This window comes from Anolis carolinensis, chromosome 1, assembly GCF_035594765.1.
Source record: "Anolis carolinensis isolate JA03-04 chromosome 1, rAnoCar3.1.pri, whole genome shotgun sequence".
Classification (NCBI taxonomy): Eukaryota; Metazoa; Chordata; class Lepidosauria; order Squamata; family Dactyloidae; genus Anolis; species Anolis carolinensis.
The window spans coordinates 197,567,515-197,593,246 of record NC_085841.1 but is presented as its reverse complement, the minus strand read 5'-3'; the positions used below and the strand labels follow the sequence as shown (position 1 = coordinate 197,593,246).

The 25,732-nt window shown below is 40.0% G+C and overlaps 1 long non-coding RNA gene across 2 annotated transcripts in view; it reads left to right on the top strand.

Annotated features, from left to right (window-relative positions):
- Positions 1-2,991: 2,991 nt before the first annotated feature.
- Positions 2,992-25,732, top strand: part of LOC103280023 (uncharacterized) — a 1,071,411-nt gene continuing 1,048,670 nt past the window's right edge. For both annotated transcript variants that reach the window (XR_010000971.1, XR_010000972.1), the window contains exon 1: positions 2,992-3,765. This is a non-coding gene — a long non-coding RNA (uncharacterized LOC103280023). The remainder of the gene's footprint in view (positions 3,766-25,732) is intronic.

Below are 25,732 nucleotides of genomic sequence, written 5' to 3'. Positions count from 1 at the left end.
TCCGTGTCCTAGTCTGCAGGGCAGCAGAAAACAAACTTGCTCCCTCCTCCCTATGACTTCCCCTCACGTATTTGTACATGGCTCTCAGCCTTCTCTTCTGCAGGCTAAACATGCCCAGTTCTTTAAGCCGCTCCTCATAGGGCTTGTTCTCCAGACCTTTGATCATTTTAGTTGCCCTCCTCTGGATGCTTTCCAGTTTATATTCTGATTTTGGTCAAAAATGTGTATATTCTCATGACTGTATAACCCTGCAGTCATGCAAAACGCATGATTTGCTTCCCTCCCCCTGTGAAGACTATTCCAGTGCATGTCTGCTTTTAACAAGCCTGAAACAGCTGACCAGCTGATTGCACTGTGAAATGGACACACAGCTGATTCAAAGGAAGCATAATCAGAGGGAAATTTGAATTCTCTGAAATTCTTTATTTCGCAGTTTATAATATTAATCAGAGTTTGCATTAAGAATTGGGGGAAGAGAGAGATAAGAAATTTGCTTATGTGTACATTCAAATATTTTCATGTGTGCATAGGAGGCTCATGTTGTAGCCCAGCCTCCATCTGAGCTTTCAGGTAAGCCTGAGGTTGGCCCCATTCAGCCTGTGATTGTCCCTCCATCTGCCTTGTCAGAGGTGCAGACAGAGTTTGTTCCTCCACCTGCCTTGCCAGAGGACTCTGGGTTTGGGCCTGAGATGCAGCCAGAGTTTGTCCCAGTAGATTCTGGGACCAGAGACAGAATGGTTGCAAGCAGGCAGTTTGAATCATATTCCTCAAAGCAGTCAAGGTTGGATGCCAGATGAATCACATTCCTCAAAGCAGTCAAGGTTGGTGCCAGATGGATGTAGGAACTGATAAGGTGCAGAGGGATAATGAGGTTGACCGGAGGAGGGTGATAACTTAGTTGAGAAAAGAAAAGGAGTATGTTAGGAGGAGTAGGCGTCTGCTTTCAAAATGAAATAATGAGCAACCTTCTCACGGTATGGGACCTTGAATTTTCCCTAAGAAGCCTTGCTTTCTCTGACACAATCAGAGGTGGTAACATTGCAAATTCAAGAAGTGAGATCTTTGCTTTGTGTGTATTTCTGCGGCCTTGTATCTTGTTTCAAGTTCCAGCCTTGCTTGTTCCTGTGTTTCCAGTTGACTTTGCAGTTTGGATTTCTGTTCCAGCCAAGACCTTAGCCTTTTGTTCCAGCCGAGACCCTTATGTGTGTTCCAGCTTGGACTCTGTACCTTGGACTAAATTTTTGTTTTGTTTTGTTCCTGCATTCCAGTGTACTTTTCTGTGTTTCCAGTTTGATTCATGCTTTGGATTAATCCTTGAAATTCTTGTTTGGACTGTTAGGGATATCTTTCGTGGGACTTACTTTGTATCCAGTTTGGACTATGTTCTTTGAATGATTTTTATAGACTCTTGCTTCAAGATTATCAAGTACTTTGTTCTTGTGGATTTAAACCCATTTTATTGACTCTGGACTTTAATTTGCTATTGCTTGCATATAATCTTCAATAAACAGCTTGCCTGGGGTTCCAGTATGGTTTTGAGCTGCCTACACAGCTTAGAGGTGCAACAGTCCAGTGCATAACAGAGTAAATTTTTTAAAAAACCTTTCCGCTGGGTGCCTCTTGTCTACCCTCCATCTTGTTCCGATACAGAGGAAGCCTGTGAGGATGGCAGGGGAATAAATCCTGGGACTGAAAGGTCTGTGTGGGGACCTGCAGTCAGGTCCCTGGATTTTTTACCCCCACATTTTAAACCTGGATTTTGGCATTGTCTGGAAGTGCTCTGAGAGCATCTTTAATTGAGGTGAGGACAGAGAAAAGGAAGGAGTCCACAGGAAGCACCTACATGACCTAACCTGAGTCTGAGGTGAGGAGTGGCATATAAATAGTAAATAGCATTAGCCGACATTGTCTGATAGACCTGTTTTTCTACTTCTTTCAGCAGGGCTAGATGGGAAGTCCCAGATTTCCCCATGTGTATGAAGGGGTGGCTACGAGGAATTTCTCTTGCCTGGTATTGTGCATGGGAATTGTGCATGTGTGTGTTGAGTGTATGTGGGATAAAGTGGTGTGGGGAAAATGGAAAAATGGGGGATATGAAAAGGGGGCCACTGCAGTGAATGGGTATGAGCCTGCCACAGCAACAAGCAGCAACAGCACACTCATCATCTCTCTTTCTCGCTCAGCCTGTGATGCAGTGGATGCAGAAAGGGGAAAGATATAAAAAGGAGGTGGATGGTGCTCCCACTTCCACCATCTGCCCTCTTTTCATGTCTTCATACTAGCTCCTCTTCCCCTTTTGACATTTACTGCTGGGCTCATGCCACATAGGGTCTGTTTGGGTTTAAAGTTCGAACAGCTCCCTTTCAGCAACCTGGCTTGCTTATGCACCTGCATAAGCGTTCAGAGCGCTGGGAGGGATGGTGATGAAAGAGAAGAGCAAGGGGAAGGGAGTTGTCACTTGTTGGAACAACAACAGAAAGTAAACACAATAGAAACACATAGAGAAGGGAAACAGTGTATGTATATGTGCATGGGCATGGCTTTATTCCTTTTCAACTCCTAAAACCACTCTACAGGAGGATGTTTGTGTTTGTGGCAGCCCACATATTAAGTTACGTGAACCCATAAGGTGTTGCGACCCACAGTTTAAGAAGCTTTGTTCTTAAAAAAATCCATATTACAGCAAGGTTTTTTGGGTTTTTTTGTATATTTCTGTAAAGTACAGATTGTGGGAAAATAGGAAACTTGTTGTTCCATGAATTATTAAAAGTAGTAGAATCATAGAATCATAGAATGGTAAAGTTGGAAGAGACCTCATGGGCCATCCAGTCCAACCCCCTGCCAAGAAGCAGGAAACCGCATTCAAAGCACCCCTGACAGGTGGCCATCGAGCCTATGCTTAAAAGCCTCCAAAGAAGGAGCCTCCACCATAGTCTGGGGCAGAGAGTTCCACTGCCGAACAGCTCTCACAGTGAGGAAGTTCTTCCTGATGTTCAGGTGGAATCTCCTTTCCTGTAGTTTGAAGCCATTGTTCCGCATCCTAGTCTCCAGGGCAGCAGAAAACAAGCTTGCTCCCTCCTCCCTATGACTTCCCCTCACATATTTGTACATGGCTATCATGTCTCCACTCAGCCTTCTCTTCTGCAGGCTAAACATACTCAGCTCTTTAAGCTGCTCCTCATAGGGCTTGTTCTCCAGACCCTTGATCATTTTAGTTGCCCTCCTCTGGATGCTTTCCAGCTTGCCAACATCTCCCTTCAACTGTGGTGCCCAGAATTGGACACAGTATTCCAGGTGTGGTCTGACCAAGGTAGAATAGAGGGGGAGCATGACTTCCCTGGATCTAGATGCTATACTCCTATATGCAGACCAGAATCCCATTGGCTTTTTTCGCCACCGCATCACATTGTAGGCTCATGTTTAAGATCTTTTCCACATGTACTGCTGTCGAGCCAGACGTCTCCCATTCTGTATCTTTGCATTCCATTTTTTCTGCCGACGTGAAGTATCTTGCATTTGTCCCTGTTGAACTTCATTTTGTTAGTTTCGGCCCATCTCTCTAATCTGTTAATATCATTTTGAATTCTGCTTCTGTCTTCTGCAGTTTTAGCTATCCCTCCCAGTTTGGTGTCATCTGCAAACTTGATCGTGCCTTCTAACCCTTCGTCTAAGTTGTTAATAAAGATGTTGAACAGAACTGGGCCCAGGACGGAACCCTGCAGCACTCCACTCGTGACTTCTTTCCAAGATGAAGACGACACATTGGTGAGCACCCTTTGGGTTCGTTGGCTTAGCTAATTACAGATCCACCTAACCGTAGTTTTGCCTAGCCCACATTTGACTAGCTTGTTTACCAGAAGGTCATGGATGGGTTTATTTCTTTGTGATCCATCAACTTGTTCTTTTGTGTTTCCTGAATGTGAGACACCTTCTACACTGCCCTATATCCCAGAATCTGATGCTAGATTATCTGATTTAAATAGGAATATATGAGATTCCACTGCCAGATAATCTGGGATCAGATCCTGGGATATAAGAGCAGTGTGGAAAGGGCCTCAGTTAACCTCACAAAGGGAACAAATCTTCTGAAAATTCATGAATTTTGCATGATTCGTATTTTGTATAGGTAGGGAAAACTGCCTCTGGCAAAGAAGGGCTGGGGTTTTTTGTTGCTATATTTTTCTTGGGTGTGCTCTGTTGTGATATCTCAAGGGGGTGGGTTTCCAAATGCTTGCAACATAGTCTTGTTGTGTTGAAATTAGAGTACAATCTCTGGAGCTGTGAGATTCCTACCCTCATATCCCTAGCTTTCATATTTGGGTACACATGAGAGAGTCTGCATCTACTTATGGATCTCCAGTTCTGGTTCACTGTAATTATAGCCTGTCTTAATTTTTGATGCAGTGAATATGAGAATACAGAACAGTGTTGGGAATATGGATATTTGGCCTTTTTCAGTAAATGTGACTTGTTTATGCTCTCTGTTTAAGTGAGAATAACAAAAGCGAGGAACCTCCTCAAATGTTTTTTGTTCATTCTCTGTGTCGCAAGTGCAGCTTTTTCTCATTAAGTTGCTTTGTAGTCCTTGTTCATTTCAATTATACAACATGCTTGCTTTATTGATCTGTGACCACATAATTAATTCACAAGTGAGACATTCTGCAGAGGTGTAGAAAATTTGCTTTCCTTTGTATTGCTGGGTTGCATGAAATTGCTTGTTGAATTGGCATATAAAAGAAAAGTGCAAAACTAGATAAATTAATTGAAGAAGTGCAACTGGCAACTTGAGATTTTATACCAAACTATGCTCTTGATAGAAAATACTGTGACATACATTTCAAGACCTCTTCTTGCATATTGGGAATCATGTCGCCCTCCAGATGTTATTGGACTGGAATCCCCAGCACTCCTCACTTTTGACCTTCCCGAGCTCTTGGCCTTCCCAAGTAACTTTCAGTTTCCTGTTGGCTTCGCGGTTACGTAGGTGGAAAGCACACACTTGTGTCTTGGCAGGGTTAGGCTTCAGGTGGTTCTCTTTGTAGTAGCTGGAGAGATCCTTCAAGGCATTCGTGAGTTGGTTTTCAACTGTTTCAAAATCTTTTGCTTGTGTTGTAAGGCCAAGGTCATCAGCATATATAAAGCTAAAGAGTGGTGGTTGTGGCTGATCATTGGGATGCTCAGTTGGGATACCCTATAAATGTTATAATATATAGATTTCTATACTGATCTTGCTGGCTCCCATTGCTGCTGGATGTTATCTTATCACAGTTGGAATGAGACTGGAAGCATTGTTGCTCAATTTTCCTTAGTCTATCTATAAGGATTCTTGTCCATGGTAGGTGGCATGGAGACCTCAACATCTGAGATCGATAAGACTGGCCAACACACATTTTGGTGTTTCAAATGTTATATCTGTTTCTTGTGTATATTTGACCTGCTGATTCCAAAAACAGTTTTCATCTATCAGCTCTAGATTTTGAAATACAGAACATATGCCAAATACCACATGTCACTCTGCTCACTGTAGCCCCCGGTGGCACAATGGATTAAACCCTTGTGCTGTAGGACTGCTGATCAACAGGTCAGCAGTTCAAATCCAGGGAGAGTGGGTAATCTCCCTCTGTCAGCTCCAGCTCCCCATGTGGAGCCATGAGAGAAGCCTTCCACAAGGATGGTAAAACATCAAACATCCAATCGTCCCCTGGGTAATGTCCTTGCAGACTGCCAATTCTCTCACACCAGAAGCAACTTGCAGTTTCTCAAGTTGCTCCTGACCCTCCCCCCCCAACCTCCCCCCCCCTTCTGCTCACTCATTGTAGGCCTGTGTAATGCTTTAGGAGACATGTTGGATGACAGTTCAATTGTATTCATATTGTATCTGAATACAATAAGAATACTGGTTGGCAAGTCAGTGTGTTCCTACATAGTTATGTGTGCATTGCACACTTGAAAAGAAGACACTGTATTTGCTCATATTCTGTATTTCTTAAAAATCGATGGCAGGATGGAACAGTAGAGGTACACAACACATGGGAGAGTCAAATAAGAAGTCAATGTAGTGTGATTATTAGACTCAGGAAGGAGATTTATACTTGAGGTCCATGATGAAATGTATTGCATCCAGTGAGTATCCTGTGCCAGCTAGTCTGATTTATACTCTACTAGCTGTGCCCGGCCACGCGTTGCTGTGGCGAAGTATGGTGGTATGGGAAATAAAGTATTGAGGAATTGGTGGTAGTTAAGGTCAAGGGTAAAGGTTTTCCCCAGACATTAAGTCCAGTCGTGTCTTACTCTGGAGGTTGGTGCTCATCTCCATTTCTAAGCCGAAGAGCCGGCGTTGTCCGTAGACTCCTCCAAGGTCATGTGGGATGACTACATGGAACGGCGTTACCTTCCCGCCGGAGCAGTACCTATTGATGCACTCACATTTGCATGTTTTTGAACTTCTGGGTTGGCAGAAGCTGGGGCTAACAGTGGGGGCTCTCTCCGCTCCCCCAATTCAAACCTGTGGCCTTTCGGTCCAGAAGTTCAGCAGCTCAGCGCTTTAACACGCTGCGCCATCAGGGGATATTATTTCCTAAAGGTTGTGAATATACAATATTTCTGATTGGTTTTTTTTGTTTGTTGGAGGCAAGTATGAATGCTGCAATTAGGAAAAATGATTAGGATGTAATGGCCTTGCAGCTTTAAAGCCTGGCTGTTTCCTCCCTGAGTGAATTTTTTGTTGGGAGGTGTTAGCTGGCCCTGATTGTTTCCTGTCTGGAATTCCCTTGTTTTCAGAGTGGTGTTGTTTGCGATATTTTATGTGCTTCTACTGTCTGTGGCCCTGAGAAAACAGGATTTGCCAGACTTTGATGATGGGAATACTTTGTTGGGAGGTGTTAGCTGGCCCTGATTGTTTTCTGTGTGGAATTCCCGTTTATTTACTGTCCTGGTTTCAGAGATTATATTGTTCTGCATTATTCTATCCCAGTAATTATTTCATATTAAAGAAGAATCTCACTTATCCAACATTCACTTATACAATGTTCTGGATTATCCAACGCAGTCTGCCTTTTCATAATCAATGTTTTTGTAGTCAGTGTTTTAAATTCATTGTGATATTTTAGTGGTAAATTTGTAAATACAGTACAGTAGAGTCTCACTTATCCAACATAAACGGGCCGGCAGAACGTTGGATAAGCGAATATGTTGGATAATGAGGAATTAAGGATAACCCTATTAAACATCAAATTAAGTTATGATTTTACAAATTAAGCACCAAAACATCATGTTAGACAACAAATTTGTCAGAAAAAGTAGTTCAGTACACAGTAATGCTATATAGTAATTACTGTATTTATGAATTTAGCACCAAAATATCACGATATATTGAAAGCATTAACTATAAAAATGCGTTGGATAATCCAGAACATTGGATAAGCGAGTGTTGGATAAGTGAGCATGGATTACTGTGCATGGAACTACTTTTTCTGTCAAATTTGTTGTATAATATGATGTTTTGGTGCTTAATTTGTATAACGATTACCTAATTTGATGTTTAATAGGCTTTTCCTGAATCCCTTCTTATTATCCAACATATTCACTTATCCTGCCGGCCTGTTTACGTTGGATAAGTGAGACTCTACTGTATATTTCTAATCTTATATTATCCGCTCAGAACTGGATTATATGAGGCTCCTTCTTCACAGCTGTATAAAATGCACACTGAAGTGGATTATATGGTAGTGTGGAGTAAAGATAATCCAGTGCAAAGCAGATAATATAAGATTATAAATGGGTTATATAGCTGTGTTGAAGGGCCTTGAGTCTACACTGCCATATAATCCAGTGCAAATTAGATAATCTGTGGAAGACGTCTAAGTGAGGCCTAAATCTGCCTGTCCCCTAACTGAAACCTGGCTGTCCCTTGGTTGCTAGGCAACCAAGTGGGCAGAGATTAGCCCTCTAAACTGGCAGCAATTGGATAAAAAAAATTATTGCTCTCCCTCTAATTAGGACTTTATTTTTCTTTTCTTTTTGTTGTATCAACCTTGAGGCGTGGATGATGGGTTGTGTTGTCAAATTTTGAGGTTGGGGGGCCTGTACTTTTGTTGTTTTGTGAATCGCCGTGATGCCATCACTCTTTTATATATATAGATTACAGAGCCTGTCCAACAATGAGGCGCAGAATATACGGGGCGCAGTCGAGACTGCTTTTTCTGTTGATTTGTTGTAAAACATGATGTTTTGGTGCTTAATTTGTAAAATCTTAATGTAATTTGATGTTTAATCGGCTTTTCCTTAATCCCTCCTTATTATCCAACATTTTTGCTTATCCAATGCTTTTATTTTTCAGTGATTGGTTTGGGGGGGGGCGCCAAAATTCTGTTCACCAACACTTGAAAAATACCTAGGGCCGGCTCTGCTCTATTAGGACAGTCTACCTCAATGGATTCAACCAACTGTGGTTCCAAAATACAAAACATAATACACAACACTAGGAGTGAACAAAGAAGACATGAAGCTGGAAAGACACACAAGGTTGGGGAGACACTGAGGATCTGTGAATTGTCAGGAATGCAAGAATAGTGCTTGACACAAATCCATGCCTCCTGCTTGTTTCACATATCCTCACGCTCTTTCCACACTTGTATCTCAAAGACTTGATTATGCATGGATTTTGGTATCTGTGCAGAGTTCTAGGACAAATCTCCTCATGGATATACCGGCCTGACTATATTTACTAGGGTTGTCCATATTGTCGTAAAAATATCCCTACCGTAATTATTTCGTATTGTTCCCGTTTTTTGACATGAGTATTGAAACGTTTTCCCTGGGCGCAACTGGCAATGTAATACAATCCATCGTTGGCCCATTCTGTAATTGTGTCTTAAAATTTTCGTTAATTTTTTTCCTTCCAAAAAATTTTTTAAAATATTTTTTTTGTTTTTTTGTTTCTGCAACCTAACATGAACGGGAGCCTAGCGCAGCCTAACATGGCTCCCGCTCCCTGCCAATCAGAGTCTTCCACGATGGCTAAAAAAGGTGGGGCTAGCGTCCTCCCGTCGACGTGTAGAATCGCTATAAAAATCGCCTCCGCACGGAGCCAAGCCATTCTGGGTTGGGATACCGAGGAGAGAGGGTGGTTCGCATGTGCCGTGAAGCTGAGAGGGCAAAGTGACTGGGGGTAGAGGGTTGTTGCCGGTTAGATATTGTGTTGGGGGGAAATTGGCTTGGGGCTTGGGGCAGAGTCCTTGCTGTGGATGTTGGGAATTTTTATTTTCCAAAGGAGTCTGCGTCCCTCCCTGTAACCACTAAGCTTTGGGGTTCTTTCTCTTTCTGAGGTAGACCTTTTGCCTTTCCTTTTCAAATTTTTCTGGAATAAAGCAATCAACCCATATAAGGCTTTCCAAGCCTGCAAAGGAGGGTGCACTGCTTGCTTCCCTGTAACCACAGAGATTTGGGGTGCTTTTTCTTTCTGAGGTAGACCTTTTGCCTTTCCTTTTCAAATTTTTCTGGAATAAAGCAATCAACCCACATAAGGCTTTCCAAGCCTACAAAGGAGGGTGCACTGCTTGCTTCCCTGTAACCACAGAGATTTGGGGTGCTTTTTCTTTCTGAAGTAGACCTTTTGCCTTTCCTTTTCAAATTTTTCTGGAATAAAGCAATCAACCCATATAAGGCTTTCCAAGCCTGCAAAGGAGGGTGCACTGCTTGCTTCCCTGTAACCACAGAGATTTGGGGTGCTTTTTCTTTCTGAGGTAGACCTTTTGCCTTTCCTTTTCAAATTTTTCTGGAATAAAGCAATCACCCCATAAGCCTTTCTTTCCAAGCCTTAAAAGGAGGGAGCTTGAAAATTATAGTTTTCTAAGCACGTCTGCATCCCTGTAAGCGCTGAGCTTCCCTCACGCTTCGTTTATAATCCCAAGCCCCCGGGCTGAGTGTTATTGCATCAATTACAAAGACACACATTGTTTTCAAACCTTGGAAGAAATTTTCCAAAGGACGTAGGGCACCCGCCAAGGCATTGCTTCCCTCACGCTCCATTTCTATTCCCAAGCCTTGGGCTGAGTTTTATTTCTGCAATCACAAAGTCAGACATTGATTTGATTCAATAGAGGGTCCACAGCAATTTATAGTTTCCAAAGGACGTTGCCAATCCTGTCAAGGCATTGCTTGGCGTGTGCTGCATTTCTAATCCAAAGTCCTCAGCCAGAGTTTCATTTTTGCAATCACAAGGTCAGCCAGTGGCACCATTGATCAAAAGGTTCAAAGGCAATTTATAGTTTCCAAAGGACGTTGCCAATACTGTCAAGGCATTGCTTGGCGTGTGCTGCATTTCTAATCCAAAGTCTACACAAGTAGAAGAGGGACTTTTACAGTGATAAGAACCCAATTGAACAGGAAATAAGACTTTCAAACCAGGAACAGGTTTCTTCAAATATTGAAAAATAGTGTATTATAAAAAGTTATGAAAATTCGCCAAAAATCATAGGAGACAGGAAACATTCTGCAATTTGTTGAGCAAAGGGTGTGGAATGTGTTCTCCCACTGTACCAAATTTGATGAGAATAGCTCAAGAAATGAGGGCGGGAGACCCCCAGAAAAGTCCCCCCCCGGTTTCCTGTTTTTTGGCGATTGCGCATGCGCATCCGCCATTTTAAAAACATTTTAGAAACATTACAAATTTTTGGAAATATCCAAAAATTTTGGGTGAAACATTTAGAAATAATTTCTACATCAAAGAGCCGGCACCCCCTACTTTAGAAACGAGAATTGAAACATTTTTTCCATCGATCGGACAAGCCTAATATTTACCTTGATCTAACAGTACATAAAATAATGGCATTTGTGTTATAAAATGCAGTGGTGGTCACCAAAAGGGAAGGCTTCAAAATGGAATTAGACACATTCGTGAAGGAAAATTTAAATGCTGTGAAAGCTCTCTTCAAGTTGGAGAGCAGAGTGCAAATCTCTGTAAATAAATAAGCAAAATAATAAAATGCCTTCTATGAATTACATAAGAATGAACACAATAACATAGCAAGAGAGTAAGTGAAATGTAAGAGAAGGTGAGCAGCGTATTCGGAACAATGACAGTGGGGGGAATCAGGAGCACAGAATCATAGAATCATAGAATAGTAGAGTTGGAAGAGACTTCATGGGCCATCCAGTCCAACCCCCTGCCAAGAAGCAGGAAATCGCATTCAGAGCACCCCCGACAGATGGCCATCCAGCCTCTGCTTAAAAGCCTCCAAGGAAGGAGCTTCCACCACAGCCCGGGGGAGAGAGTTCCACTGTTGAACAGCTCTCACAGTGAGGAAGTTCTTCCTGATGTTCAGGTGGAATCTCCTTTCCTGTAGTTTGAAGCCATTATTCCGTGTCCTAGTCTGCAGGGCAGCAGAAAACAAGCTTGCTCCCTCCTCCCTATGACTTCCCTTCACATATTTGTACATGGCTATCATGTCTCCTCTCAGCCTTCTCTTCTGCAGGCTAAACATGCCAAGCTCTTTAAGCCGCTCCTCATAGGGCTTGTTCTCCAGACCCTTAATCATTTTAGTCGCCCTCCTCTGGACGCTTTCCAGCTTGTCAACATCTCCCTTCAACTGTGGTGCCCAAAATTGGACGCAGTATTCCAGGTGTGGTCTGACCAAGGCAGAATAGAGGGGGAGCATGACTTCCCTGGATCTAGACGCTATACCCCTATTGATGCAGGCCAGAATCCCGTTGGCTTTTTTAGCTGCTGCATCACATTGTTGGCTCATGTTTAACTTGTTGTCCACGAGGACTCCAAGGTCTTTTTCGCACACACTGCTGTCAAGCCAGGCGTCCCCCATTCTGTATCTTTGATTTCCATTTTTTCTGCCGAAATGAAGTATCTTGCATTTGTCCCTGTTGAACTTCATTTTGTTACTTTCGGCCCATCTCTCTAGTCTGTCAAGATCGTTTTGAATTCTGCTCCTGTCTTCTGGAGTGTTAGCTATCCCTCCCAGTTTTGTGTCGTCTGCAAACTTGATGATCGTGCCTTCTAACCCTTCGTCTAAGTCGTTAATAAAGATGTTGAACAGAACCGGGCCCAGGACGGAGCCCTGCGGCACTCCACTTGTCACTTCTTTCCATGATGAAGATGACACATTGGTGAGCACCCTTTGGGTTCGTTCGCTTAGCCAATTGCAGATCCACCTAACCGTAGTTTTGTCTAGCCCACATTTTACTAGTTTATTTGCCAGAAGGTTGTGGGGGACTTTGTCGAAGGCCTTACTGAAATCCAGGTAGGCTACATCCACAGCATTCCCTGTATCGACCCAACTCGTAACTCTATCGAAAAAAGAGATCAGATTAGTCTGGCATGGCTTGTTTTTGGTAAATCCGTGTTGACTATTAGCAATAACCGCATTTGTTTCTAAGTGTTCGCAGACCACTTCCTTAATGATCTTTTCCAGAATTTTGCCTGGTATCGATGTGAGGCTGACCGGACGGTAATTGTTTGGGTCGTTCTTTTTTCCCTTCTTGAAGATAGGGACCACATTCGCCCTCCTCCAATCTGCTGGGACTTCTCCCGTTCTCCAAGAACTCTCGAAGATAATTGCTAGTGGTTCTGAAATAACAGAATAGCAGGCATTGTTTCTTTCCTTTTGAGAAAAGAATTGAAAGTTCAAACATGATAATTAAAAGCAAAAGAGAAGTCAATGAAATAATTGGAGGCAATTACTTTCCAGCACAACACCATTTGGACACTGAAAAACAAATTGTAGAAAAACCATAGGGATGATTTCTACTACACCAATTGATCATTAATTAGAGCAAAGCAAATCCTGAATTTCTTGGAACATTATGCTAAGAAACTGTTATTTGAACATTGTTATCCCTCCGTTCCTTCCTACCATCACTCTTTTCCTCCCCTTTGAAAATGGGGTTAGTGGTTAAAAAATTATCTAAGACTTGTGAATGACTTGACTTTGATAGAAATGAAGAGATTATATCAGGAAATTATCTAGTATTTTTTCTCTCTGGTGAGTTAAAGGTCATTCCCTTAGTTTTCTGGTGAGCAGCAACAAAGAGTCCTAAAAGAAAAAGGATTAAAAGTTACAAAGACAGAGCAAGGATTTCAATAAAACACTTCATACTGGTATCTCACTAAAAGTAAAATGTATTTGAAGGATTTGGGAAAGGATGTTTTAAAATGCGAGCTACTCTAAGCATATAAAATAAGCACTTCCTTGCTTTTTAAAATCAGCCAACCGATTAAGCTCTGCTTTCTGTGGACCATCCTCTCCCTTAAATCACCTGACCTTATCACATCGGCAGGCATCACAATAGTGCCATACACAAATGTAAGTTATATCACATATACAGAATGATTTCTTTAGGATAGTGTATAAGAGTTGTATCCAGTTGATGGCAGCATGAGTGGAGTTGTGTATGTAGGACACCTGCACATGTGGTGATGTTAAAGCACATAGAGTAGCATGTGAATTGTCATTACCTCTATGTGTTGCCTTTCTGTATTGTGTCTTGAAATTGCACAAGGTTGTGTAACCATGCACATTGACTATCGATTCATACACATTATGCTACTTTGGTAGCATAATATGTATGGATTCAGGGGCTGTATAATATGACTCTAAATAATTGGCCATGCTGAAATGATAGAGGATCAGTGCCGCAGCATAGAAACTCTTAAATATATCTCCTCAAAATGACACATCATTTTTAATGTGAGATTTAAAGGATCTTTACAAAATTTCTTATCTGAATTTTTTCAACTGTTGAGAAAGTAGCCAACTGCCATGATTTGGGAGCTAAGGTAGAGGAAGACATACTGGGACTTATTCTAAAAGGAATAATTCATGCATCAATTTGCACAAACATACTACATTTTATAGAGAAGACAGAATATTTTCAACAAAATCTAAGTTTTCAGAAAAATTTCAGAAATGAAATTCTCACAAATAGCTTTAAAATGCAAAATGAAAAAACTCTTGAAAAAAATCTACCCCATCCCCTTTCTTGTAATTTCTTTTAAAATGGAGCAAAATTTGAACTGATTTATTTTTGTCTCGGACAATAAACTAAACCAAGATATGCACCCCTGTATTAAAAGGATCAACGAAGTCATTTTTGGTAATATATCTGGTATGACTTGCATTCCAACCCTAAATTAAAGGACTGGCTTTGTTCAGGATATTTAAAATTAAAACAAAATCCAGAATGCATAAGCAGTGATACATTTATTAGCTCACCTCCATAGCATAAAATATTTAGCACAAACATTCAAAACTTTTCTTTAACAAATATGTTAAAAGTCATGCTGGAAAAAATTGTGACAATGACAGTTTAGCACGGAGACTGCATAATATGACTTTAAACAATTGGCCATGCTGAAATGTTATAGGACTGCTTTCTGTCTGACATGTTGATAGTTAGGATGGTACTGAGGGATTTTAATGCAGGCAAATACCACTGCCACACCTTATGTGGGACAAAGAGTATTAAAAGATAGTTAAAAATTAACCCCATTACCAGCAGAAAAGTAACTTTTCTTGACATTCAGATCTCTCTGCCCTGTGCAATGCCAGCTGCTCTTTCCTTAGGCAAAGAACATCGATTTTACAAGGAGCTTCTATACTAGTGGTTCTCAACCTGTGAGTCCCCAAATGTTTTTGTCCTACAACTCCCAGAAATCCCAGCCAGTTTATCAGTTGTTAGGATTTCTGGGAGTTGAAGGCCAAAACATCTGGGAAACCACAGATTGAGAAGCACTGTTCTATACAATTACACTTGAGAAAACCTTTAGGCATTGTATTGGTAAAACTTGTTTAGTTGTAGTCCCAAATTGTAGCTCAATGAAAGAGCTTTGTCTTTATTGGACATAGAAAACCACAAAGAGCTAAGTGCAAGTATTTGATTTGTTTTTTTAATTAGGATTCTTTGATTTGGAGTTGGCCCAATAGAGATATTTCTGTTTATGGATTTTGGTTTCTGTTGTATTTTGTTGCATGGCCATCCTTGATCATATCCTCCCCCCCCCCTTTTAAATCAGTTGGTAATGACTTCATTTCATTTAGTATAAAAAATTAGTTATCAAACTGAAGCTTGCTGATTCCCTCTTTTAAAAATGGAACAATTAAATTATTATTTCAAAATGCATGTGCTTGTACACATTTCATCTCAGCACAGGTGCAGAACAAGGATGGAGACTAATTGGCTTGTAATTATGTTGCTCAACATTAGTATGGCTGAAATAGCAAATTATTAATGCATGTTGGCCTCAATTCCCTCATCTTCTTACCCATAAACATTCAATAAATTAATTCAGCCCATAGCCGATTACCTTGTTCTAATAACAATCAGTGGATGTTTTTTCCAAAAGCTTCCTGCATCAGAAAGATGTGTGTGGGATACAAGAGTTGGTCGAGACCCAGTTTTCCACTTTGGAAATGGGATCTGAGCTAGAAATCACTGCAAAGGAAAGGCAATTCAGAACTAATCTTTAGCAAGGTATGGAAATCGGAAGGTTTTCTGAATTTCATTGACTATAAATGGAAATCAAATGATGATGATGATCAGGGCCATAGCCAGAAAAAAAAAACGTGAGCTGGGGGGGGGGGGGGGAGGTTGAAACTTTTTTTGGAGAATCATGAAGAGTAGTTCCATAATGCAAAATAATTTAGAAATCAGGCTCCATTGGTAAACTTCCATGGACACTCAAGACATATAAACTTCAGTGGAAACTTATGGGGATTTGGTTAATCAGTTAAAATTCATGAGTAAAACAGGTTTTTTTTAAAACCTGAAAAATTTCGGGGAGGGGGGGTTTGAACCCCTAACCTTACCCCCCCCCCCCCCCCCCCCCCCGGCTACAGCCCTGATGATGATGACAATGATATAAAATAAATTGTGTCTACAACGTATTTTCCCTCTTTTCAGAACTGCTGAAATATCCACACATTATGGGGGCTTAGGGAAATATACTACAGGCAAATAAATGTAATGAACTTTATATTACTTCTCCTTAAATTATTTATTTTAAAGATTTGAACTGCCAGCAATCCCTCTTTTTAATTTTTTGGCAGACCTGGAAAAAAGAACATCTATATATTTTTTTTTCCCAGGAGCATCAAAGTTAAATTTTAGATGGTTAGATGGAAGAATTTTTGCAAAAGTGAGTCCCTCCGGGAAGAGTGGATTAAACATAAATTATTATTATTATTATTATTAGTAGTAGTAGTAGTAGTAGTAGTACAGTCTTTCCTTTCGGAGAATTTCCAAATCGCCTAGGACCTTTATGAGTGTTTAATCTGAGAATGAATGATAATACAGAAGTAAACCTTCATAGTTTCAGAAGGATAGGTGAAATACAGTATGATTCAGTACCTGTGGGATTGGTATCTGCAGTTTCCTTTATCCACATTTGATAAAATATATCCCCCTAAGCATTTTCTAGATTCTCCAATGCAACCCTATGATAGTCTTGCACTGGACATCCAATAGGGTTCACTATTTTCCTCATATCTACATGAAGTCCATGAATATATTCCAGTGGATACATTCATGTAAGATACATGTGGAAAGGGAGTTCTGAAATTTTAAGCATCCCAATTTTTAAGTTTCCACTCAATTATGGAAATCACATTGGTAGAATATAGAAGTAGATAGTAGTAACTCAGAAAACACAATATGTGACAAACTAATCCTGTGATTTGCTTTTGAAAGATTTATTTACCTGGAAGGTTAGTTCCAGGTAAATATTGTTATAAGGAGTGTATGGTGGAGAAAACCATGAGGTTCAGATAGAGCAGTCTGCTGCTTTTCAGTGCAAATCAGCTGTCCATTCAAAATAAAGTGAACAAAAGTTGAACCCCACCTGAAGCTTCCTGTGGGCTATTTGAAAAGGGAAGGAAAGAAAAAGCAAATCTTCTTATTCCTTCCATTCTAACTACCTTGGAGCATGGTGGACTCTCCTGTGAAGAGTTGAAAAGGATCACAAAGAACTTTCAATCCCTTGTTTAAGTTGCTTAGATTCATCTATCAATCCAGTTGGTTTCCATTTGTGGAATAGAGCTGGTACCATGTTAACTTTCACTATGGACAATAATATATCTGCACCTGTCCTGAAAGCAGATGAGTTTGATGGAAGAAAAACTGTTTTGCCAAACTTTAGGACTGCCATGTTAGAAATGTAATTTACAGTGTTGTTAAAGAAGACTTGAAATTCAGACAATTGGGAGAAATGCTTGTAACTGTATGGGAATTGTGGGACCCTCCAGAAATTGTGGATTGCACATCATGTCAACCTTAGTTAGCATAGTCAATGGTGAGAAATACTGGGAATAGCAATAAATCAATACCTGCCATTCTAAACAGCTAAATGGGCACAACCCACAACTGTTTGTTTAAAATATTAGGTAAGTAATGCCCAAATTCAGACACTTTATTTGTGATCGTTCACTGAACACAGCTATTCCTTCCTATCACTAAAGGTTTTCTTCAGCTTGCTAATATGCAATTTCAATGTGTTCCTTTTAAAATGATTTATCAAAAGCAACCCAGAAAATAAGTGAGAAGTTAACAATAATTCCAATGCAAGTGTTATTAAGCCGAAAAATCTCTCATGTAGCGACTTTTCTATGGGTTCAATTCCCTGTTTAATAGACTTGAACTCTGTTAAAGTAGCTGTTAAAAAATTCTGCCTCAGTACCTATTTTCTCTACAATTCATCTCATTTAAACCACACTGTGTCAGTTTCCTATCCCAATGAATGGAAATATATGCACCTGCTTAATACTCATGTGGGGAGGAGGGGGGTCATTATGGTTCCGACTCTATCCACACTTACCTGAAAATAAATTCTGTTAACTTCAATAAGGTCTACTAATGAACAGACACGTACAGAACTAAACCAGTAAGTAAATCAAGGGTAGTATAACCTACGAAGTTTTAGAAGTAGCAAAACTTCTTACAAATCAACTATATGTTGATAACTGAAAAATAGAAGTATGAAAAAGGGTGTAGCATACCTCCAGCCCTTCTGCTCCATCTTTTACTCCTGTTCCTTTTCTCACACAAATGGTGTTGCATTGAGGACTTGTCAGAATTTAAAACACAGTTAAAGATTAATCTTTTCTGGCAGACCTGTCTAGTCAACTTTCAATCATGAGTTTTGATTTCCATTTTATTGCCACTACATGTCAATTCTGTATCTGTGTTCAGTGCAAGTTTTGAAATACATTTTTGTGTTTTTATCTATGTAATTTATTGGATACAATATATTTCATGTTCATATGTTTTGAATTTGTTGTACCCCATATCGAGTCATCAGGAGAGGCGGGTAATAAATAAATGTATTGTTGTTGTCGTTTTTGTCATTGTTCAGTTGCAGGTAATAATTGTAGTCATTATTGTTTTGAGTACTGGAAAGAATGAGAGTTGAATCAGTCCTTCTGCCAAAACAACAACATCATAATGCCATGTTGGCAAATATCCAAAAGCTTAACTTTCAGAATTTAGATTTGCAAGCCTGTTTCTTTAGTCATCTTCTTCTTTGTTGAATGAGGATTTTTATGTCTATTTTTTGACAACCTTCTTGTCTTTGACAGACCTCCACTCCTCAGTGACCACATTTTTGTTCCTTTCTTGACAACATCCAATAACCTGAATTTGCTAATGTCTTTAACAGAATCATACAATCCTCTTCATACTAGGAATAGCTGGATCTATTCAATTTGGCCAGTGACTTTGGTGACAATTTTTCTGGGCTCATTGTTAATAAGAACCGACCAAAATTCATGCATTCCTTCATAAATTTGATGGAAGCCATTTGAAAATTTAAGAAGTTAACTTTGAGGAAAACAAAGCTCACAAATGTGTCCATTTCTTCCACCTTATGTCATGTTTGTTTATTTCTAGAGTGAACCTCTTAAACATTAGCAGTACAGGTTGAGCATCCCTTATCTGGTGCTTCAAAATTCAAAATATTTCAAAATCCAATATTTTCCACATAGATGGCTGAGATAGTTACACCTCTGTTTTCTGATGATTTGGTATGCACAAACTTGTTTCCTCCACAATATTATTAAAAATATTGTATAAAATTATCTTCAGGATATGTGTATAAGGTATGTATGCAAGAAATGAATTTCGTGCTTAGATGTGGGGCCAATCTCCAAAATATCACATTATGCACCTATATGCAAATGTAGGCAGTTTCCAAGTTATGAACAAGATAGGTTCTGTAGGTTTATTCTTAAGTTGAATTAGTTTGTAAGTTGGAACAGATGCATTTTAAATGTAACTCCATATATAGAGAGAGTGGTCTTTATTTTGTTGTCTGTGCCCTTGTTCAAAAAGCACTTTCTGTCTCTATGATAACTAAATTTTGAAAAATTTGGTTTGTTGTGGAAACAAGAATTGGTGATAAAGTTTTAGTTGAGACGCCTTTTCCCCATGATAACTCTTTCAGGACTGAATTTCCATTCCTTGGAGTAGATTTATCCCACTTCCTGTTGTCTCATTCTTTTGATTAACTATGAATTATTTGTAAGTTGAATGTTTGTAACTAGGGGACTGTCTGTATAGGTATTCCGAAGTAATAAAAACCCACAATCCCAACACTTGTGATCTCAAGGAATACCCAACCTTGAGATACTGAAGTGCAAGTAACTTATTAAACAGTTAATATCATGAACATTTAAAAAGCCATTGTGGGCTTGTGCATAACAACCTCATCGATTTAGTTGCATGTATTAAATACTCCAAGACAGTTCATTGCTTCTGATTTTGTTTAATGTACAAGCAATAAAGAGCTATTTTGGGTTTATTTTCTAATGGAATGTCATTTATAGTGAATTAAATTCTTTCTTCCAGTTCTGTAGGAGGGCTAATGATCACCTGCTAGCAATCTATTAGGAAGAGTACTAAGAAATGATTCTAAATGCTGTCATTTCATTTACAAAATGTAGTTTCAGCAATTCTCTTACAATACCAAAGAACAAATCTTAGCAGCCAATTATTAAGATGCTACAGAGGGCTTATGTAACATTAAATTGTCAGTGACATAGTATGCTTACCCCCTTAAATTTTCTTACACTGTTAAATCTCACTAGATCATAATTCTGTTATTATGTATTGAGTGCTCACAAATTCTCTAGCTCTGTATTAACTCTGATTTCAGATTGTCCAAGGATAAAGTAAGATCTCCTATTCATAGCCTTTGCCAATAATTGGGGGGGGGGGGGAGCAACCGCAAGACTGAAATGGGGGAGTCAGTAATAGGACCAAAACCTGCACTTTCACCTACCCACATCTGACCAAATATGTCACCTCTAGGAATTGTTAGATCTCCCAGGAAATTCTATGGTATGCTTCCCTGAGAAGTTACTATTGACCTGTGTTGGAGACTTAGCAAAGTCCTAAAGGGGATATTCTTAGTTATCCAGAATGCTTTATTGTAATATCCAGTGGAATTCATTCATGTCAATAGAGTTCACTATTATCCATGGATTCCCATTTCCATGGTAAGTAGTATCAGGCTATAAAAAGGACCAGGCATGGGATAGTGCAAAACAGCATTGCATAAACCCATTTGAAATCAGATGGACTAATCCAGAAGTTCAAATGTTTATCATTATAGTTCCCCTAAAGCTATATCTCTGTACTCCCAACAGTACAAAATCCAGACAGCTATTTAGATTCATATGAATCAAAATGTTATTGTAGAGTGGGCCCATTGTATCTGCAGGGGTTTGATTTCAAGATCCCTCATGGATACCGAAATCCGTGGATGCTTAAATCTGTGGATGCTCAAATTCCATTATATATGGGGTAATAATATGGCAAAATCAAAGGATGTTTTTTGGACTTTTTTGCACTAGAGCAGGAGGGTTATTTTCAAGCCATGGATGCTAGAGTCCAAGGATACATGATACATGGATACAGAGGACCAACTGTAATTGAATCCCCACCAGAACCAGTTTTTCTGAAAAACGAATGTACATTAATCACTCATTCGAAAATTTCATCTTCCCAATGTGGATTTCAACAATATAATGATGCAAGGAAGATGCCCTTAAGTTTTGTGAGGATCCTTGCTTAATTCATAGGAGATAGGGAAGCCTGAAGAGTAGTAACAGATGATGCCATTGTTACTGATTTTTTAAAAGCCTTGGTAGTTCATCTCTCCATCATTGGATCAATCATAGATAAGGTGGAACCTCATCAGACAGGCAGGTGGAAAGGGGGGGGGGGGAGAAAGCAGAGAGAACCATCCTTCGTCATTCCCTACCATCATTTGTGTTCTGGGATGGCCTCCCATCCCATATGGTTTTCTGTCCTTTCCTGTCCCTTCTCCACTTCCTCTTCATTTCCTCCAAGGCCACTCTGGCCTCTGTTTCTCCATGTTGCCAAAATGGAGCCAGAAAATGCCCTGCATCATGTGCTGGGCTCTGTGGAACTCTTGTTCCAGCAATGTGGAGAAACTAGGAGAAGACACCAACAAGATTGCATTTGATAAAGTCTTAAGACAAGATGCTTGTTCAACATTGTATTGACCTTAATAGAATGATGTTGAACACTGGGCATGGCAAGGATCTTATGTACAGTGCAAAACTCAGGATGGCTACTCAAAAGCAAGTCCCCTTGAGTTCTAGAGAACTTAGTCACCCATATATGTTACAGGACTGCAGCAACAGAATGCAAATTCATTTATGAAAAGATAAATGTAGAAGAAACTATATTCAAAATATTTGCTGCCTACGTTTTGAACGTATTTCTTCTGCAACTAAACCATTTTTCCTGCAACTAGAAATGGTTTACATGGAGCTGAAATATGATTCTAATATATGAAAATATATTTGTACATGGCCAAAATAAGATGATATCTAAAATTAAAGTATGCAAGTACTGCCACTTTTACTTTCAGCACATTTTAATGTAATGAGCACATTCATACATCTCTAGTCTTGAATTATAATTAGGAAGGGGAACTGCTCATTTAAAGCTTTTTGAATTCTGCTCCGCAGAATCTCAGAGATTCCATTTGAGTGAGCAGTCACACTACATTTATTTTTGCAAATTCCCTGTTTTTCATATCTTATTTTTCAAGCTTCTTTTCAGCAGGTGGAGAATAGTTAAGCCATTTTAATACTCTGATGCTTCTCATCTTCATATTATCATGCTATAAACTTTCATGGTACAGTTATATAATTCATTAAACACTTTAAAAGCTTGACATGGTCCATGGAATCTGAACTGTACAATATTTCAAAACACCAGTAGACCCGCCTGTTCCTAATAACAAACACTAACCATGACTATGTATTTTTCAAGATGGGAAGTGGAGCAGGTTTAAAAGCAAAGTGGCAAACCAGACTACCTTTTTGCCCATTCATGGGTTTTAAGCAAACCTTTTTTATCATGCGTTTTTCATATCATCCCATGATCTAGTGCATATTTTGGTGCATGCCATCTAGTCATTCCTCACCCTTTTATTCTACTTTCTCACTTTCTTCCTGAATTTAAGGACTGTGTAGAAGGAGCTGAATTAGTTTCTTTCCTCTCTGAATGTCCCAGTACAATGCCTTTCATTTAGCTGAGAATTCTGACTGTTCTAAGTGATAACATTTAATTAAATTAATACTTTCCAGTAATCTCTCATTTTTATTTGTATTTTTGTATGATCATGCCTGGTGGGTAACATTTCCAGATCGGATAAAATATTAAGGACACTGTGACAAATTACAGTGGAGTGTATCCAATAAAGCACTGTGTTTCACAGGCTTGCTGATTAACTGGGTTAATATGTGTAATTATTATTTGCAGAATAACTAATGGACTGGCTGATTACAACTCATTTGTTGGCCTGCTGGCTTCTGGAAGATTAGCAGAAAGCTGTTTGTTACACTGGCTGAGTTTAACCTATGTCTCTGATTATAGACTGTATACTTTTGCACAGCTAACCCCAATCTAATAGCTTCCAGATTATCTGGATTCCAAGTCCCATGGCCCCATGCCATTGCTTATGTTAATTGGGGAAGATGGGAATTACAGTCCAAAATATCTGGAAGGCTATTTCAATGCAGCATTTTGTACTGTACCCAGAACAGATCTTTCATAGTGAGGTATTCTTGTGCACATTACCAGTTACACTTAATTAAAAGCAAAGAAAATTGTGTATGTGTGTTGGGGGGGGGGGTTGTTGTTAAATTGAGACCTTTAAAGTCTTATTGATTCCATGTGGAGAGAGATAAACATGAGAATTGAAATCAATGGGCATGGAAGTGCTTAGCTGGATACCCTCACAAGAATGTCATTTCAACTCAGTAATGGGATGATGATGATTATTATGACAGCAGTATTAATATTAATTCCATATTCTATGAATCTACAAGATGTGTGTGTGTGTGTGGGGGGGGGGCAAAATTAGTGTCTCCTCTTAGGGCCCATCCAGGCAGGCCTTTAAAGCGAGACCTGTCTTGGTTTTACTGGAGGTGTCCAAATGATGCCTCCAGTAAAACTGAATTAATTCAGGACAAAGCAGGGTGATTAATAGATGTGGGTGAAACATCAGGAGAGAAAGCTTCTGGAACATGGCCATACAGCTCAGAAAGCTCACAGGGCCTTCTCGGCAGTGGCCCCCCCGACTCTGGAACTCTCTCCCCAGGGAGATCAGGTTAGCTCCCTCCCTGCCCATTTTCCACCGGGAATTGAAAACATGGTTGTTCCAGAGTGTGTTTGACTGAATAGGCCCAATAGAGCTGTCATCAGAATACTTCTTTATGTTTTAAAAGTGTATGGCACTTTATCACTGTTACTCATTTCCATGATACAGCACTTTATGAAACCTGTCACCGCTGGTTTGCTTTTAATTATTCTGATTTTATCTGCTTGGATTTTAATGTATTGTCCATTATTTTATTTTGTGTATCGTTGAAATGTTTTAAGTTTTTGTCAAATTTGTTGTGTTGTTGTTTCGGGCTTGTCCCTGTTGTGAGCCACCCCGAGTCCCTTCGGGGAGATGGGGTGGGATATAAAAATAAAGTTTATTTATTTTATTATTATTAACCTAGTGATTCCAGCCATAAAAGTCTTCGACATCGCAATTAGATACCTTGTAATATCATGGCCTTACCAGGTGTGGGCTCTGTGTGGATTGGGCCCAGGAATCGCATCACATGATCCCCTGGCTCAATCCACACAGCTATATTTGTTTTTGAGGCTCCATGAGTCCAAAAAACTGAGGGAACCACTTTTCCCCCATGACCTCAAAACAATCCTTAAAATACCCCCCCCCCCCGGTCTCCTGGCACATCATTTCTTTGCACCATGAGGCTCTGAAGAGGACCAGAATGGTGGTCAGGTATGTTTTTTACAGTCTTAAGGGTTGTTCTGGGGGGCTTCGGAGTGGCTACATGCCATCCTGATTGGTTTTCTCCCCCAGGAAAGCCTGGAGACAGAAGTGCACACTAAAGCGGTTTTTAAAAACTCAATTTGACATACATTTCTCTGCTGTCTGGAAGCATACTATGATACACAAATATAAAACAACTGCATTTAAAAGACTTCACCATAGTTGCTTTTGCTGTTCATAATAATAACTATAAATACAGTAGAAACTAGATAGTAACTAGAACTCTAAAGCAACCAGCAAAAAATTTGAAGAAATGATAATGTGACAGCGCGAGTGGCGCCATCTATATGTTGGAACTATAAGTTGCAAGATTTGAATTGTTGTATCATGCCTGATTTTGTCCTTACCCTGTAAATGTAGTTGGATTGGTTATTTATATCTGTCAATCAATGTTGTTTGTACCTGTTATATTGCTCACTCAGCAAAACTGTTTGGCTCCACCTCTTCCTGGAGTAGGACTGTGTTTCCTCCTTTTCATTCCACTCTATCGGATGGACGTGAAAGAGAGGCTTGGCTCTGAAAGCCCTTCAAAAGTTACCTCTCAGCACCAATTCTGAGGTTCTTACCCTTGGGACTCACACTTCATGTTCAGGGCCAACCTGAACAACGTTGAGGAGTCTCAAGCGCCTTCACATCAGTCCTTTGGCAACAGAGGAAGACTCTTGTCTTCAGATATAGGTCATTGGACTGAGGCTGAGTTTGCTCCGGCATTCACAGCCAGAGAAAGAGGGATCTGGACAAGCTTCATGGACTTAAACAATCAAAGACTGTAATGTATATTTTCTTTTACCCCCTTTGTGAACAATAAACCCAGTTTTTGAGTTAACTACAGTGTTTTGGTCCTTGGGAGTTCCAGTTTCCCTAAAGGAGGGCAAGAAGCAATCCCCTGGGGAAAGATGTCACGTCCATGCCTCTTTCACTAAGAGTTTACAGCCCCAGGCGCGACGGCACAGTGCTGAGAGGACCCTTCTTTTCCAGCAGTGCTGAGAGAAGCCTTCTTTTCCAGAAGTACTGAGAGAGAAGCCTTCTTTTCCAGAACTGCTGAAAGAAGCCTTCCAGAAGTGCTAAGAAGGGAAAAGAAGGAGTGAAAGGGCCTTAAATTTGCCAAGCCCATAGTCTCCTAAAGATAAAGAAGTCAAAAGAAGCCTGCCTTTGCCTCCAGAGGGAAGCCCAGCCTTCACAAAATTGAGTCATTTGCAAGCTTTCCCGCTCTTTTTGCATCTCAAGCCACCAGCAAATTGCTACATTCAGCTCTTGTAGCTGCAGCAAGTTCAAGCCTTCTGCAAAGTGGATACATTTGCTAGAAGCCTAGCCTTTGCAAAATTGAGACATTTACAAGCTTTC